We start from the raw sequence: 15,570 nt of genomic DNA, 5'->3' as shown, positions 1-15,570 counted from the left end.
CAGCCTAACAGTAGCTCTGTCGCCGTCATCAAATGATCCCAAGTTTGGAGTGTTAGAAGAAAGAGTGAAAACATCAGCCTGTCCTTTCTGTCTTCTTTCTCCATGCCACACACTATTTTATAAACCTCAGTCACATCCCTCTCCACCCCACTTAGTGGATTTGTGTTTTCAAACTTAGAAGCTGCAGATGTGTTAGCCTTTCTCCTTCTTATGTGCTGTTTGTGAGTTCCTGGAACATGACACCCCACCCCCCACCCCTCAACACACACAGTTCCATGTATCTGTCCTCAGCAATCACCGTGGAATATAATCTGTGGCTTATTTAACCCAGTAGCTTGCAGAGACTTTAACAGATCACGCAGTCATTGCACAGAAGCCGTCAGAATGGATGAGTTGTCATGTCAGGGTGGAGCATTCTCTCCCCTTCTCTGTCCCCCCCACCCCCGCTTCTGCCGTAGCCTGCTAGCTATTAAATTCTCCTGTAGAAAGGCTGCTGCAGGGTTGATGTTTCCATTTGCAGCGACAGAGATCTGGATCAGATTTACTGTCCTGTCCAATAAAACAGCAATGGAAGCATCATTCCTGGTGCGGTAGAAGACAGACAGAGTTATTCAAGTGCCGGGTACCCAGGGGGTGAATGAGAAAGAGTTCTTAACATTGAAGACGAAAGATACGGAGGAATTGAAGGCGGCCAGTTTCAAAGGAAGAAAATGAGCTTTTCTTTAAAAAATAAATAAAATAAAATGCTATTATTATTTGCAAAAACACAATTGCGAGAGGGTCAAACAAAAGCAAGGTCCTACACATGCTTACTTGGAAATAGTATTGCGTTCCTGTTTGCCTATGCATATTGCACCACTGATTTATACAGAGCCCTGCAGAGTTACACCCAGGTGACATGGATAAGGCTTCCCTACCTCCCTCAGGGTGCTTACAATATAAAACAGACAGTGGCAAGACAGAAGGAGAGAGAGAGAGAGAGAGAGAGAGAGAGAGAGAGAGAGAGAGAGAGAGAGAGAAGGTGGGTACATGACCTCACATGTATCTAAATCAAGAGTGGGGAGCAATTTTCAACGCAAGGGCCACATTCTCTCCTGTGCAACCTTCCAGGGGCCACCTGCCGATGGTGGGTGGGACCAGTAGCAAAAGTGGACAAAACAATAGGTGCCATTTCCTCCCCCTTTTACAGGAGGCTACTTTTAAGGTGGGACGTGGGTGGCGCTGTGGGTTAAACCACCGAGCCTAGGACTTTCTGATCAGGAGGTCGGAGGTTCGAATCCCCGCGACAGGGTGAGCTCCCCTTGCTCGGTCCCTGCTCCTGCCAACCTAGCAGTTCGAAAGCACGTCAAGGTGCAAGTAGATAAATAGGTACCGCTCTGGCGGGAAGGTAAATGGCGCTTCCGTGCGCTGCTCTGGTTCTCCAGAAGCGGCTTAGTCATACTGGCCACATGACCCGGAAGCTGTACGCCGGCTCCCTCGGCCAATAAAGCGAGATGAGCGCCGCAACCCCAGAGTCGGTCACGACTGGACCTAATGGTCAGGGGTCCCTTTACCTTTACCTTTACTTTTAAGGCACACTCGGATACCCTTTCTCTGTTCTCCATCCAGAAAAGCAAAAGGCATCATCAGTATGCAAGTGCACGTTCCAGTCCAACCCACGTCCACCATGAGGAGGGCATGACGCAGGGATAGTCAGGGCTGTGGCCTGGGGAGAGGGAGTGCAGTTGGGAAGAGTCCTGAGGATCAGGGGATGCAACTTGAAGGCCCACCTTTGGCTCCTGACCTGAGGTTCACACCACTGACTTAAAGCTTGGTTACTGTTGGGACTGACGATTTGAGGAATAAGCCAAAGACCATGCAGGAGAGGTGGATTCTGGAGACGAATATGAAGGATGAGGGAGAGATGAGATCAGTGCTGGGTTCACAGATGAAGTCAGCAAATGCAGGTTCCTCCCCGTCCACCCCATAAATAATTGGCGGAATGGCCCAAGAGAGACTCCATAGCAGCCAACTCCTAGGGCAGGCATAGGCAAACTCTGGCCCTCCAGATGGTTGGGACTACAATTCCCATCATCCTTGACCACTGGTCCTGATAGCTAGGGATGATGGGAATTGTAGTCCCAAACATCTGGCGGGCCAGACTTTGTCTATGCCTGTCCTAGGGGCTGAGGTCCCAATAAAATATTTGAGGGGGTTGCCCGTTCCAAAGTTGATGAGCATTGCCATTCAAATGGTGTGTGTGTACCATATCATGTGATCTATTATACCTGCCCCCCATATTTTATTCAAGTTGACACCCCTGGGACTCTCTCCTAGCAGCTCAGCCACCCCAGAACCCTCCCCCTCCCATCCCTGTCAGCAAGAGAAAATTTGGCTACCCCTGGGTTACAGGCACCCAGAACTTGCCCACGGTTACTAAGGGGAATGGATTTATTTCATTGTTGATTGGGGCATTTATATGCCAACCAATCGAACATGCCCTCTGGGCAGTTTGCAGTTGTTTGTTTGTTTAATAATAAATTGTTAGATTTATATATTGCCCTTCATCCAAAGATCACAGGGCGGTTTACAATATAACCAATAATCAATAATAATAAAAAACACACATGTAACAGCTAATATCTCTACACAAACTGCATCACTACAAAATGAATGTTGAACTGAAACCATGCGCTCCAAGAAAAAAAAGCACTAAAACTCAAAAGTTTGTTTAAAATTTGTGTGTGTGTGAATGTACAGCTGATGTTGTAATGTGCACCTCTGCCCTGCACCACCCTCACTGCAACCAAGCAAGCAGTTCACATATTATCCCCATTTAATGTATGGGGAATGAAGGCTGCTAGATAGAGACACACATCCATTTCACTTTCAGACACCCCCCCCCCCTTTTAAAAACACCTCTGCCGGGTTGGTGGTCCATAAAATACGGACTGGAATTCCAGATTGAGATTGTGACCCTGCCGTGCAAATGCCCATCAGTGTGCTAAGGTATCTTTGATCACAGCAGGCTCCCTTTCACCTCCCTTCTCCTGCAGGTGAGGCAGAGGAGCCATCAGCCATTAAACAGTCACTGGATATGGGGGGAAATAATCTCTTGAGGAATGCAGCTTGACCCCCTGCGACCCTTTGCTGCAATTTCTCTTTGAGTGCATTCCAGGTAGCAGGCAGAAGCAGAAGCAGGAAAAATAGAAAGTGGATTTTGGTGCTGAGAAATCACAGCGAGAGTGGAGGATTAACTCAGTCACTCCTGGAAGAAATTTAATCTGGAGTACTAGCGAGGGGTGTGCTTGGTGAAACAGCTCCAATTGCTTCATCCGCTCTTAAGTTGGGTGTAAAATGCTTAGTCCAGCTTTGTTTGGCAAAGGGGTTAAAGGAGAGGCTCTTCTTGTCTGCCCATAGGGGCTTCTTTGACATCTGTCTGGCAAGCCATGTGTCCAAGGACATATCATGAACAGCTGATGCAGTCTACACCTTGTTGCTAAGGTTGCCTTTTTTTTCTAGCTCTGCACCCCCGTTTTTAACAGCTGCCTGCCATACAGAAATTAACCAAGTGACCTTTTCCTCATGGCCTCATCGCTCTGTCAAGAAAAGTCCCCCCCCCCTTAAATTTCCGACTGTCAGAGGAACAATGGAAGAGGCCTTATATTACCCACACTGACCGACAGTAGCTTTCTGGGGTTTCAGATAGGGGCTTTCCCTACCCTAATCTCATACCCTCCAACACCATGAAAACAAAAACTAGGACACCATCTTCCCAGGTATGTTCTTCGCTTTTTTTCTTGAAACAGAATGGCAGCCATTTTGGCCACTGTGATCTGGTGCAATTTTGTGCTGCGATCTTGCCCTGAAAAAGCACCCCCCCCCCCAGGGAGAAGTCATGGTGCGAAACAATGTGAGATCCCAGTGGCCAAAATGGCTGCTGTTCTCTAGCAAGGAAAAAATGGGATGTCCTGATTTTTCCAGGACACTTGCGATGTATGCCACCTGGAGAATCTGCGGGCTTGAGAGCTTCTGTATGCAAAGCAGATAACAGCAGATAACAACAACAACAACAACAATAATAAATAGTAATAATTTTATTATTTATACCCCGCCCATACATCTGGCTGGATTGCCCCAGCCACTGAGCTACAGTCTGGATGCAGTTAAACAGGCCAGTAGAAAGAGGGGGCTCTCCACTCATGGTCAGTTCTCCTTTTCCAGGTTTTTCCTCACATGAGTGTTAGTGCTGCTATCCCTACCCATAATTCTCCTTAGAGCAGGGAAATTTGTCTTTCACCATTTTCAATTTCAAGTTGAAAGACCTCTTAAGATAACTCAAAACTTTGACCTTGCCTGGTCAACGGGGCAGGACACAGGTCCGGGTTCCAGCAATGGCAGAGTTTAGAGACCCTGAATTTATGCTCCCTCGTGGTCTAGATTTCGATATCCTTGGCTGGCTCTGAGAGCAAAGAGGACTTTTACTCTCTCCACCCCCCTCCTCTAGGAAAGATGCCAAAAAAGCAGTTGGAGAATCCCAGGAGCTGGAGAGGCACCCAGACCCAGTGCTTTTTTTCTGGGGAGGGACGCAGGTGTACGCATACCCCTAAACATCTTGTGAATCTAACTTTGGCCTCATTGAGGGGCAGTATTTTAATATGAGTAGGAAAATGAGAGTAGCCTTAAACTTTTTTTTTTAAAGAAAAAAAAGCACTGCCCTAAGAGCAAACAAACATTTCCTCTGCACGAGTGATGCTTCAATGTGGAATGGGGAGAAATGGGGAAGCACTGTCTATTCTGCTGCGCAGGTAACACTTTCAAAGACAGATGCTTGCCAAAAATGTATCGGTCAGAGACAATTGGGAACTCCTCATGTGCTATTAAAAAAAAATAAAAACCCACTAATACGCTGGAACTATCCAGTTAAACGCCAATTACGAAACCCTGCAAGCTTCCCGGCTGCAGCATATTAATAACACAATTAAACATGTATCACTTAATGCAAATGGAAAAAAGATAGAACTTAATCGGATGGCAGTGCAACCCCAGGAAGTGACCATTTAGCAAACTAATGTCTATTTAATTATAGGCCCCTCCTCTGTAATAAGCTAAAACACGCCAGTCTTTATCATTTCTTTTCTCAGAACTCAGTTGCAATGCTAGTCTGAGGAATTCCATCTCGGCTTCCCTGCATTGGCAGTGACTCAAGCCCTTGGACAGCTGTGGAGATTAAATTCCCCGAATGGTCCTTGGCATCTTCTCTTTTCTTTGCATTGTCCAGCTGTAAACAGCTGGATGGGACATATATTCCCACCACCAGCTTCTTCTCCGGCGTTTAATGTGGGTACATCCCAATAGAGAACTTTTGGATCGTGGTGTTCTGCTATATCATGGCTACTACAGAATAATCCTGCACTGATATATGGTTTTCACCTTTTCCAAGTGGATCCTGAGCCTAAGCACTCATTTGGAAATACATAGTGAAGCCCCTAAATTTAAAGCTCTGTGACGCCCCTTTAAACAGTCCTGGCTTTGACCACAGAACTCTGGAAGCTGTAGTTTGTTATGGGTGCTGAGAGTTGTTAGGAGACTTCCCCCTTCCCTTCGCAGAACTACAATTCCCAGAGTTCCTGGGAAGGGGGATTGATTGCTAAACCACTCTGAGAATTGTAGCCAGCCTCACTGCTGCCTTGCCTGTCTCCTTTCTAGTAAGGGTAAAGGTAAAGGACTCCTGGAAGGGTAAGTCCAATCAAAGGCGACTGTGGGGTTGCAGCGCTCATCTTGCTTTTCAGGCAGAGGGAGCCAGCATTTGTCCACAGGCAGCTTTCTGGGTCATGTGGCCAGCATGACTAAACCGTTTCTGGTGCAATGAGACACTGTGACAGAAACCAGAGTGCATGGAAACGCTGTTTACCTTCCCGTCACAGTGGTACCTATTTATCTACTTGCACTGGTGTGCTTTCAAACTGCCAGGTTGGCAGGAGTTGGGACAGAGCAATGGGAGCTCACCCCGTCGTGCGGATTCAAACCACCGACCTTCCGATTGGCAAGCCAAGAGGCTCTGTGGTATAGACCACTGCGCCACCCGCGTCCTTTCCAGTAAGACACAGCGACATTGATAATGGGAGATCAAGTCTCTACATGACTGTATTATTGGGGGGGGGGCTGAATGCATGAAAGCTTCTAAGCATCTCCTCCCAGGTGTGCTTCAAAGCCCCCATTCAGACATTCGCATTCAACATGGGAAGATTGGGGGTTGGAGTACACAGGGACACCTGGGGGGTGAGATCAGCATGCAGACCACCTCCTTGTGCCTATGCCTCCTGAGCAAGGCTAGCGGTGTGAATGGAGCCATTTGTATCATTGTGTATTCATGTTGCTAGTCAGTGCGCAATGCTAAATAATAAAATAATTTGCAAAAATGGGTCAGCTCATGGTAGGCCAGTTGATGAGTGGAGCATGTGGCGAACCACTGAGACGAATGGTTTTAACATGCAGAAACGCCAGCTTAAGGCTGATTGAAGCCACGTCCTGCCATGTCCAAACGGTCATGCACATCAACCCGCATAAATGGGAAATGGCGCATGTTTCCTGCTCCTCGGGGAGCCGCAGCAATTTCCCTGCAGAAAGCACAAAGCCTGCGAGGTCAGGACCGGCTGGAGTCTCTCTGTGACGGGTGATCAGTTCAGGCTGACAGGTGTGAAGTTGGCAATTTTCTTTCCCAAAACGGCCAGATAAACAGGCTGGCAGCAGTCAGGGGAGATGGAGAGGGACGTGGAGATAAGGGGGGAATGGAAACAGAAAAGATGGGCAGCTGGAGCAGATCACTCAGCCAGCTCTGTGACAGACCAGAAGCAAAGAAAAGGATTAACCCTACACTGACTGGCCCACCCACTACAAGAAACATCTTTGGGGTGAGATGGAAAAGGAATCGATTTACAGATCCAGGCAAGGGTATCTCTGGGATCTTAAAGGCATGCACCCATGAAGTAAATGTGCATATGCTTAATAGATAGATAGAGATAGATAGATGAAAGATGTTGATAGATGATAGATAGATAGATGATAGATAGATAGATGATAGATAGATAGATAGATAGATAGATAGATGATAGATGATAGATGATAGATGATAGATGATAGATGATAGATAGATAGATAGATAGATAGATAGATAGATGATAGATAGATAGATAGATAGATAGATAGATAGATAGATGATAGATAGATGATAGATAGATTATAGATATAGATAGATAGATATAGATAGATGATAGATATAGGTAGATGATAGATAGATAGATACTGTAGATAGATGATAGATGATACATGATAGATAGATAAATGATAGATAGATAGATAGATAGATAGATAGATAGATAGACAGATAGATAGATGCCTCTGGGAAAATTAAGGTGGACTCTTGCCCCACTTCCCGTTCCGGCTCAGTCACCCTGTGGGCAAAGCTTTGTTTTTGTTTTTAAAGGGAGGGGAAGAGGCAGGAGGTGTGAGAGGTCTGGCACATAAGATCAGGGACTGGGGTCCCCAGGGCATCCTCTAACTCTGCTCCTGCATCCCATCCAAGCAAAGAGAACCCTAATATTTTCATTATACATAGGAGGCCAGTTGGAAATATGGTCCTGTGTTGAGCAGACTTGGGTCCGGTCCAACATTTCACAGCTTTCAGTTCTCATACCTAACACAGATCCTCCAAGTGTCACGATTTTCCAGGGACTGTCCCAGAATTACGAAAGCCCTCCTGGCTTCTGATTTGATTCTGGAAGGTCCCTGTTTCCCCTGCCAGTCCTGAGTTTGGGAAGGAGAATGAGCCAAGTCATATCCTAAGTGATGGGGGCAGCAATAGCGGTGACTCAGTAATTAAACAGGATAAAAGGGATTATGTCCTACATAAAAATGTTAGCCGTGTGTGTGTGTGTTCAAAGTCTATGCATATGTATTTTAAGAAAATAAGTTGTTGTTGTTGTCTGATTCTGCCTTAATTCTAAGCAAGATTTTAAAACTAGTGTGATTTTAAAACTAGTACCTCTCCCTTGAACACTGGAAGCCAATTAAAACTATTTCTTATATGATGAACAAGACTGTGTGTGTATGCTATGACTTAGGGGTTAATGGTATGATCTGCAGTAATTAAAAAGTAGAAAACAAAATCACACCCCCAAATTAATGCAGCGTGTTTCAATTGATTTTAGTTCATGCATATGCTTCATGCGAGCTCTGGCTAATACTAAAAGGCAGCCGTCCCCCAACCTACCGTAGTTGCCTCCAGATGTTGTTAGACTACAACTCCCATCATTCCTGATGACTGGCACTGCTGGCTGTGGATGATGGGACCTGGTGTCCAACTACATCTGGAGCGGGTCGGCTTGGCAAAAGCAGGCTCATTCTATCACTTCAGGCCTCCAGGGCCTCATCTAGTGGCAGGCCTGAATTAGATTCTGTGTTCGGGGACTCAGCTACATTAGTTAAAAAAGAGTGTTTTAAATGTGTTATAAACATGCAGCACCAGATGGTGCTATAGGGCCCAAAACATTTCTATGTGATTTTACATAGGGTTGTTGTTTAGTCGTGTCTGACTCTTCGTGACCCCATGGACCAGAGCATGCCAGGCACTCCTGTCTTCCACTGCCTCCCGCAGTTTGGTCAAACTCATGCTGGTAACTTCAAGAACACTGTCCAACCATTTTGTCCTCTGTTGTCCCCTTCTCCTTGTGCCCTCCATCTTTCCCAGGATCAGGGTCTTTTCCAGGGAGTCTTCTCTTCTCATGAGGTGGCCAAAGTATTGGAGCCTCAGCTTCAGGATCTGTCCTTCTAGTGAGCACTCAGGGCTGATTTCCTTAAGAATGGATAGGTTTGATCTTCTTGCAGTCGATGGGACTCTCAAGAGTCTCCTCCAGCACCATAATTCAAAAGCATAAATTCTTTGGCGATCAGCCTTCTTTATGGTCCAGTTCTCACTTCTATACATCACTACTGGGAAAACCATAGCTTTAACTATACAGACCTTTGTTGGCAAGGTGATGTCTCTGCTTTTTAAGATGCTGTCTAGGTTTGTCTTCGCTTTTCTCCCAAGAAGCAGGCATTCTTTTACATAGGGTAAAACGATTTAATTCATGACTTATTTATAGCATCCCCCCCATGTGTAGATCCACCCCACGTATTCCTGAGAAAGACTAAGGACTGGATTATTGTGGGGGTAAATGTTATGTACTGAAGTTCTCACCCTGGGCCAGTAGGGGGATACTGTAGATAGTTTTCACTCGGGCCCACATATGCAAATAAGGGATTGAAAATGACGTTCAGTGATTGGATAGTTACAGAAAATAGTTACTGTTGCGTTCTAGTGGAGCTCTATATAAGCAGGCTGGCTGAACCCTTCAGTTCAGTTCTGTTCTGGCCTCTGAATAAACAAGAGCTGTTTGAAGAACCGCTGTGTCATCTGATATGTTCACCCACAGCTTAACAGTAAACACAAGAAAGATGGCAGAACCCTATTGCATGTTATTTTTTTATGTAAAAATGAAAAAAGAGCTTCTAAGGAACTAAATTACATTCACAAGCAGGGGCGGGTCTACGATGAAACTAATGACGTTTAAACTTCAGGGACCCTAATCCCAGAGGGGCCCTAGAAGCATCTTTGGTCCCCATTGCTTTTTTAAAAAAAAAATTGAGTCCAGTAAACCCAATATGAGTTGCACTACTCAAATTGATTGATTGATTTTATTTTTTCATATATCTTTCAAAGTTTGAGAGTTAGTAGCACACACGTAATTGTTGTGGTAAACAACCCCACAGAAGAAGATAACAGTGGTTACCCAGACCTCGTCGCTGCTTGTGAGGAGGCCACCATGACATTTCAAGTTTCAGGGCACCCAAAATGTAGGTCTGCCACCTATTCCTAGGTGATTCTGAGGGCCTTTACTAAAAAAGAAAAGAAAGGAAAGGCCACAAACAGACACATTGCTCCCAGCTCAGACATTGTCTCTCCTTGCCAGTTGCTGTCTGGCTACTGGCCAACCTGCATGCTTGCCCCTGAGGGCAGTGGCAACTGAAAGAAGGAGCTTGATGGAAGGAAATAGAACATGAATTCAAGCACAAGGTTCTCAGGTTGGGTACCATACTTAACACAACTGCTATATAGTACAGTGGTACCTCGGGTTAAGAACTTAATTCGTCTTTGAGGTCCTTTTTTAACCTGAAACTGTTCTTAACCTGAGGTACCACTTTAGCTAATGGGGCCTCCCGCTGCCGCCACATGATTTCTGTCTCATCCTGAAGCAATGTTCTCAACCTGAGGTACTATTTCTGGGTTAGCGGAGTCTGTAACCTGAAGCATCTGCAACCTGAAACGTCTGTAGCCTGAGGTTCCACTGTATTTTAACTTTAGGATAAGAAAAATCTGTGGAGACAGTGATCTGGTCTTTAAAAGGAGTCCTTTCTATATAATGTTGGCTTAAAGACATAGCCTTGAATATCTGCTGGGAAGGAAATGTCCGGATTTTCCAACTGTTTCAATGTATTATTCAGGGAAAGAGAGACACAGTCGAGAGGCCATGATGAATGCTGAGCAGCCGTTAAAGCAGCCTCTAGCCAAGGGGCCGCCCATTATGTTGGATTACTGGGCCCATTTGGAATTTTGAATAAGGGTTGCAGGTGCCAGTCACAAAATGGCTGCTCTGTGGGGGATGTGCCTTAACTTAAAATGGTTGCCATATCTGAAAAAAAGCAGAAGAAGGGGCAAAATATGGGGCAGGCGTGGCCCCCATTAGATTCCACATCTCCAGTGGAGGTGAAAAGGCAGCTACATCAGGACCGCCACTCTCATTCAAAGAGAAGCTTCTTTTTGCTCCTTTCCTTTGTTCAGAAAGGGAAGGAGGGTGGGCGTCCAGTCCTTGCAGTGGAATATGGGCATGTTTCAGGGAACATGTACAGTATACAAGAGGCTGAGTTGGTGCGGACAGGAACTAAGCAGGAAGAGCAAAAGGTATCTCATTGTGCTGTGGATTTCTGAGACGGATTTTGCTCAGACCTTTCATGGGTGCCATAGGAGGTACTGGGAAGCACAGTGGCCCCTTTGGGCACTATGTTGGTGCCCCCTGCTCTAGCCTGACTGGGAATGCAGGGCCAGCCCTAACGTTGGATAGAGTGGAGTAGATGCCTCAGACGGCAGAGATGGTGAGGAAATGGAGAACAAAGCTGTGTGTGCCACAAAGTCTGACTTGCATGCCTTAGTCTGCTGCTCTCAAGCTAAGTCAATCCTGATACCCCCTGCCTGATTGATTGATTGATTGATTGATTGATTGATTGACTGAATAGTATTGGTATACCACCACTTGATTGTAAAAATCTCTGACAGGCCCCAAATATATGGGAGACCGTCTCCTTCTACTGAGAATCTCCTGGGTGTTGTGATCAGCAGAGGGGTCCCTCTTATTTGTTCTACCTCCCTCAGAAGTCTGGGGTGGTTGTTACCTGGGAGATGACCTTCTCTAAGGTAGCCCTTAAATCCTGGATTTTCCTACCCACCGGGGCGAGTCTGGCACCTTCACTATACAACTTTTGGTTCTGTTCATTTCAATTCACAAATCAATTTCATTGCAATGGGCCTACTCTGAATAGATTTTAGTTGGCTGCTACCTTATAGGGTTGCATCCAATGAGCATGCCCATTGCGGTCAATGGGCATGACTAACTTACGATTCATTCACTGCAGTGGGATTACTCAGAGTGAAATGTGGTTGCATACAACCTTATAGCTATGCCTAAAGCTGAACTGTGCTGTGAGGAGCTCTGGCAATGCTGTTTCTAAGCTGTGAGGGCAATTTGAGAAACTCTCCCCCCTCCCCGCCCTGCTCTCTCTGTGGGAATTTTGGACTCACACCTGTTCCTCGTTTGTTCCACGGAAACCCAAACTGGGAGTGCACCCGCTCCAGGCTCCCTGCAGCTCCAACAGAACAAGAGAGAGCCCCATGTTATGGTTTTATCCCCTCATTGCTCAGCTGTGAGAGGGACAGGCCTGGGAAAAGAAAGGCAGAAATTCCCTCTAGGTTGTTGCTACAGTGCCATTTGCCACGTTGCAGCCAGGCCCTCCCTCCCTCCCGTTTCCAGTTCAGTGCCCAATCTGTGTGCCTTTGTTCTCTTTTCTGCGCTTGGCTAGCTGTGTTGAACCAGCTGTTAGGAATCTAGATTTATACATACTAGGGATTTGTGGGGCCTCTTCCCCCACCCCCCCAAGCCTCGAGATCTTTCATTCGTCTTATCAAGACTCACTTTCCTCTCAATTCTTCAGGTGCTTTTCCAGAGCAAGAACCTCAAAATTCCTTTTGAAAAAAGCCATGAGAAACAGTAGTTCCAGGGAAATGGTCTGTTGGACTATTGCTTCCCTCACCCCTCACCTTTGGCCATGCTGGTTTGGGCTGAGGACAGCTGGAGTTCAACCACATCTGGAGGGCTACAGCTTCTCCACTCATCTCATACCAACTTTGGCCAATGCAAAGACTGTTTCTTCACCAGCTCTCGACTCCCAACAGGGTCTCCAGGACAGTTGAGGACTGTGATGCCCATAGGACAGCTGGACTAGCAATCCATGACAGGATTAATCAACATAATGAGTACAACTCCCATCATTTGTGACCAATGGCTCTGCTGATTTGGGCTGGTAGTAATTGAAGTCCAACAACATCTGGAAGTCGCGATCCCTGGTATGTGGTAATGCTTTCTTTCTGAGGGCATCAAGAAAGGGTGTCTTATCATTCATCCCTTGAGGTGTTCTCTCCTCCTTCCATTTCTGAGCATTGAGAATCCTGGAAACCCTTTCTAGTCTATTTAAAAAGCTGTTTCCCCATATGTGAAGACCACAGCAGGGTTTGAAGTGTAAGAAAACAGGAGAATATATTAAGAAACATGTTAGGATGGAATTAGATAAGACAGAACCTTAAACCTCAATTGTCAGTATTTTGGGTTATAAACATCGATGCTGGGTGAGCGGGAAGTTAAATTGGAATTGTTGAATTTGAATATAACTGTTGAGCAACAAATTATTTCTATATGGAAAAAAGAATAAAATATTGTTATAAAAAAGAAAAGAAAGAGTGTCTTATCAAAACTCTTTGGGTTCCCTACAGTTCCTTTGCTGATCTAACCAAGGAACAGCCTGAAAGTTGGCAGCAACTCTTAGGCGATTTGAGCAATGCATTTCACAAGGACATAAAAACAGCCTGCTAGACCAGAAGCATTCTCCCTCAGACAGTGGAGGTAGAACATAACCACCATTATTTACCAGTGCTCAGCTCTCAACAGGGCCCCCAAGAGTCAAGGAAAGGCAAAAAGGTGATGTCCGCAATGCAGCTCAGCTAAACATACACATCAATGTTCTCTGTGGGTTCATTCCCATAGACAGCAATGGATGTGCAGTGCCACTGTTAGAATTCCACTCGTTTTAGTAACACTTTTCTTTGGCTTCTAGTGAAATTCTGCTGATGCGTCTTCAAATTTGTTCTGAAATTTGCTGCGAGGGGGGAAAACCAAACAAACCCAAACCCAAGGGCATCTCAAACACATACACAGCACTGATCCGCTAAGCGGCAAGGTAGTCTCTGCTGGAGCTCTGAGCTGACAGATGGTATTGGAAGCCGAAGCTCCTTGGGCATAGGCCAAATGCTGCTCTGATAAGGAAGGGCAATGGAAGAGCAAGATGGCTGCCAGACCAGACCAAAGGAAGTACCATAACCTTCCCCTTCTAGAGCAGATCCTACAAGGAGCCTTGAGGCCAGATCCATCTATCCAGACAGTCCCCCTCCACCGCTGCCACTGTCTATCTATTTCCCTTTCCCCAAAAGGCAACCTGAAATGACAGGTCCCCAGCTGGCACTCGGAAGGACACACCATGGCTTCTTCTGCCAGCCAGGGACCTAGTGACACATCCCTGTGATCCAAAGTGACAGCCACATCCTGGTTGAAGATCATAGTGGGGGTGATTTCTCATTCTTTGGCCCTTTCCGAGCCAGCTCCAGTGGAAAGGAAAAAGATGCTCCCCCAGATCTCAGCTTTCACTCACAGAACCACATTTCCTAGGGGTTCCTTGGGCAGAGAGCTCAGAAGCTAGACACACAGGAATCTGATGAACATAGAGCAGTTACCTCAAAGGGTGATGAGCTAGGGGTTTTCCAGATATTTTTGGACTACAACTCCCATCCGCCCTGACCATTGGCCATGGTGGCTAATGGGAGTTGGGAGTCCAACACTAACCGGAGGTCCATTGGTTCTCCACCCCAGGTTACTGAAAATGAAATTTCAAGATGGCGATCGGATTTCCCTGCCTTAAAAGTGAAGTAACTCTGCCATTTCAAATGAAGGTGGGAAATTGTACGACGGATGACATTCCTCGAGTGGTGGAATTTCTGTAAACTCCTAAGATGCCACTGAGCTTTACCTAATCATGAAATCTGGATAGTCCTATTCAGGTAAGGAAAACATCTGATGAACTTCAGTGAAGGCAATCCCACCCCCCTGGCCCCCAACTTTAATAAGTTACCAAGAGTTCTGAAGGGCAGTTTGTACATCCCAGACTAGGGACAAGCAGAGAGAGGACGGAGACTGTGGCCCATGAACTGCAAGGGCATATCAGGTGGCATTTTAAAAAGAAAAGCTTAGCCCCTCAGATGGTTATTAACACAAGCAACTTTGTGGAGAGGTGCCCCCATGGTTAGAGATGAGGCAGGCAGTCACAGGTCAGTTTGGGCAGCCCCCAAATGTGGGCAGCCTATAGCCTCAACAACAGTATGGCTACATCCATGCACAGAAACGGACAACTGGTGGATTGGCTTAGCTGTGAAACCAGACTTATTGCCCCACTTGGGCTTAGACAAACCCAGTAGCATGAACAGTTTCTAGTCATGATAGGTATACTTTGCTTCCACTTTCAGAGACAGCATGACTCTGAATACCAGTTGCTTGGAATCACACCTGGTGGAGAGCACTGTTGCATTTAGACTCTACCTGCGAGCTTCTCATAGGCATCTGGTTGGCTACTGTGAGAACAAGATCCCGGTTTGGACATCCCTTTGGTCTGATCTAGCAGGGCATTGAAATGCTCTCTCTTTTTGTGTGTATATTTGGGCACATGAGCAGGCCATGCCCCAGTGGAGAAGGGAGGAAAGGGTCAAGAGGCTCATAAGCAGTCAATGTCTATGCTAGTGCCATGCAGACACAGAAGGGGTTGGTTGGAGGTAGGCTTCTTTCAAGGTGATGGGGATGTCTTGGGAGGGCATGTGGGGAATGAGCTTGGGAACCTAGGAAGCTGCCTTACTCCCAAGTCACACTACTGGTGCTCTTAGCTCAGTATCATTTACACAGACCAGCTCTTCAGGGTTATCTGAAGCGGGACAATCCCAGCCCTTAGTGGAGACTGAGCTTAGGAGTTTCTGTCTGCAGAGCAGATACTCTAACCCTGAGCTACAGCCCTTAAGATAAAGGAAGCTTCTTTCTACCGAATCACACCACTGGTCCACCCAGTTCTATTGTCTACACTAATGGGCAGTGGCTCTCCAGGTTTCAGACAGGGATCTCTCCCAGA

The 15,570-nt window shown here is 46.2% G+C and overlaps 1 protein-coding gene and 1 long non-coding RNA gene across 6 annotated transcripts in view; one reads left to right on the top strand and one right to left on the bottom strand.

Annotated features, from left to right (window-relative positions):
• Positions 1 to 15,570, top strand: part of LOC308464377 — a 532,762-nt gene that overhangs the window by 337,114 nt on the left and 180,078 nt on the right. The gene's annotated exons all lie outside the window — the stretch shown is intronic.
• NECTIN1 (nectin cell adhesion molecule 1) overlaps positions 1 to 15,570 on the bottom strand; it is a 197,376-nt gene that overhangs the window by 40,225 nt on the left and 141,581 nt on the right. The gene's annotated exons all lie outside the window — the stretch shown is intronic.

This window comes from Podarcis pityusensis (assembly GCF_964106645.2).
Source record: "Podarcis pityusensis genome assembly, chromosome: 15".
Taxonomy (NCBI): Eukaryota; Metazoa; Chordata; class Lepidosauria; order Squamata; family Lacertidae; genus Podarcis; species Podarcis pityusensis.
The sequence above is the reverse complement of the archived record's forward strand: the minus strand, read 5'-3'. Positions and strand labels throughout refer to the sequence as shown.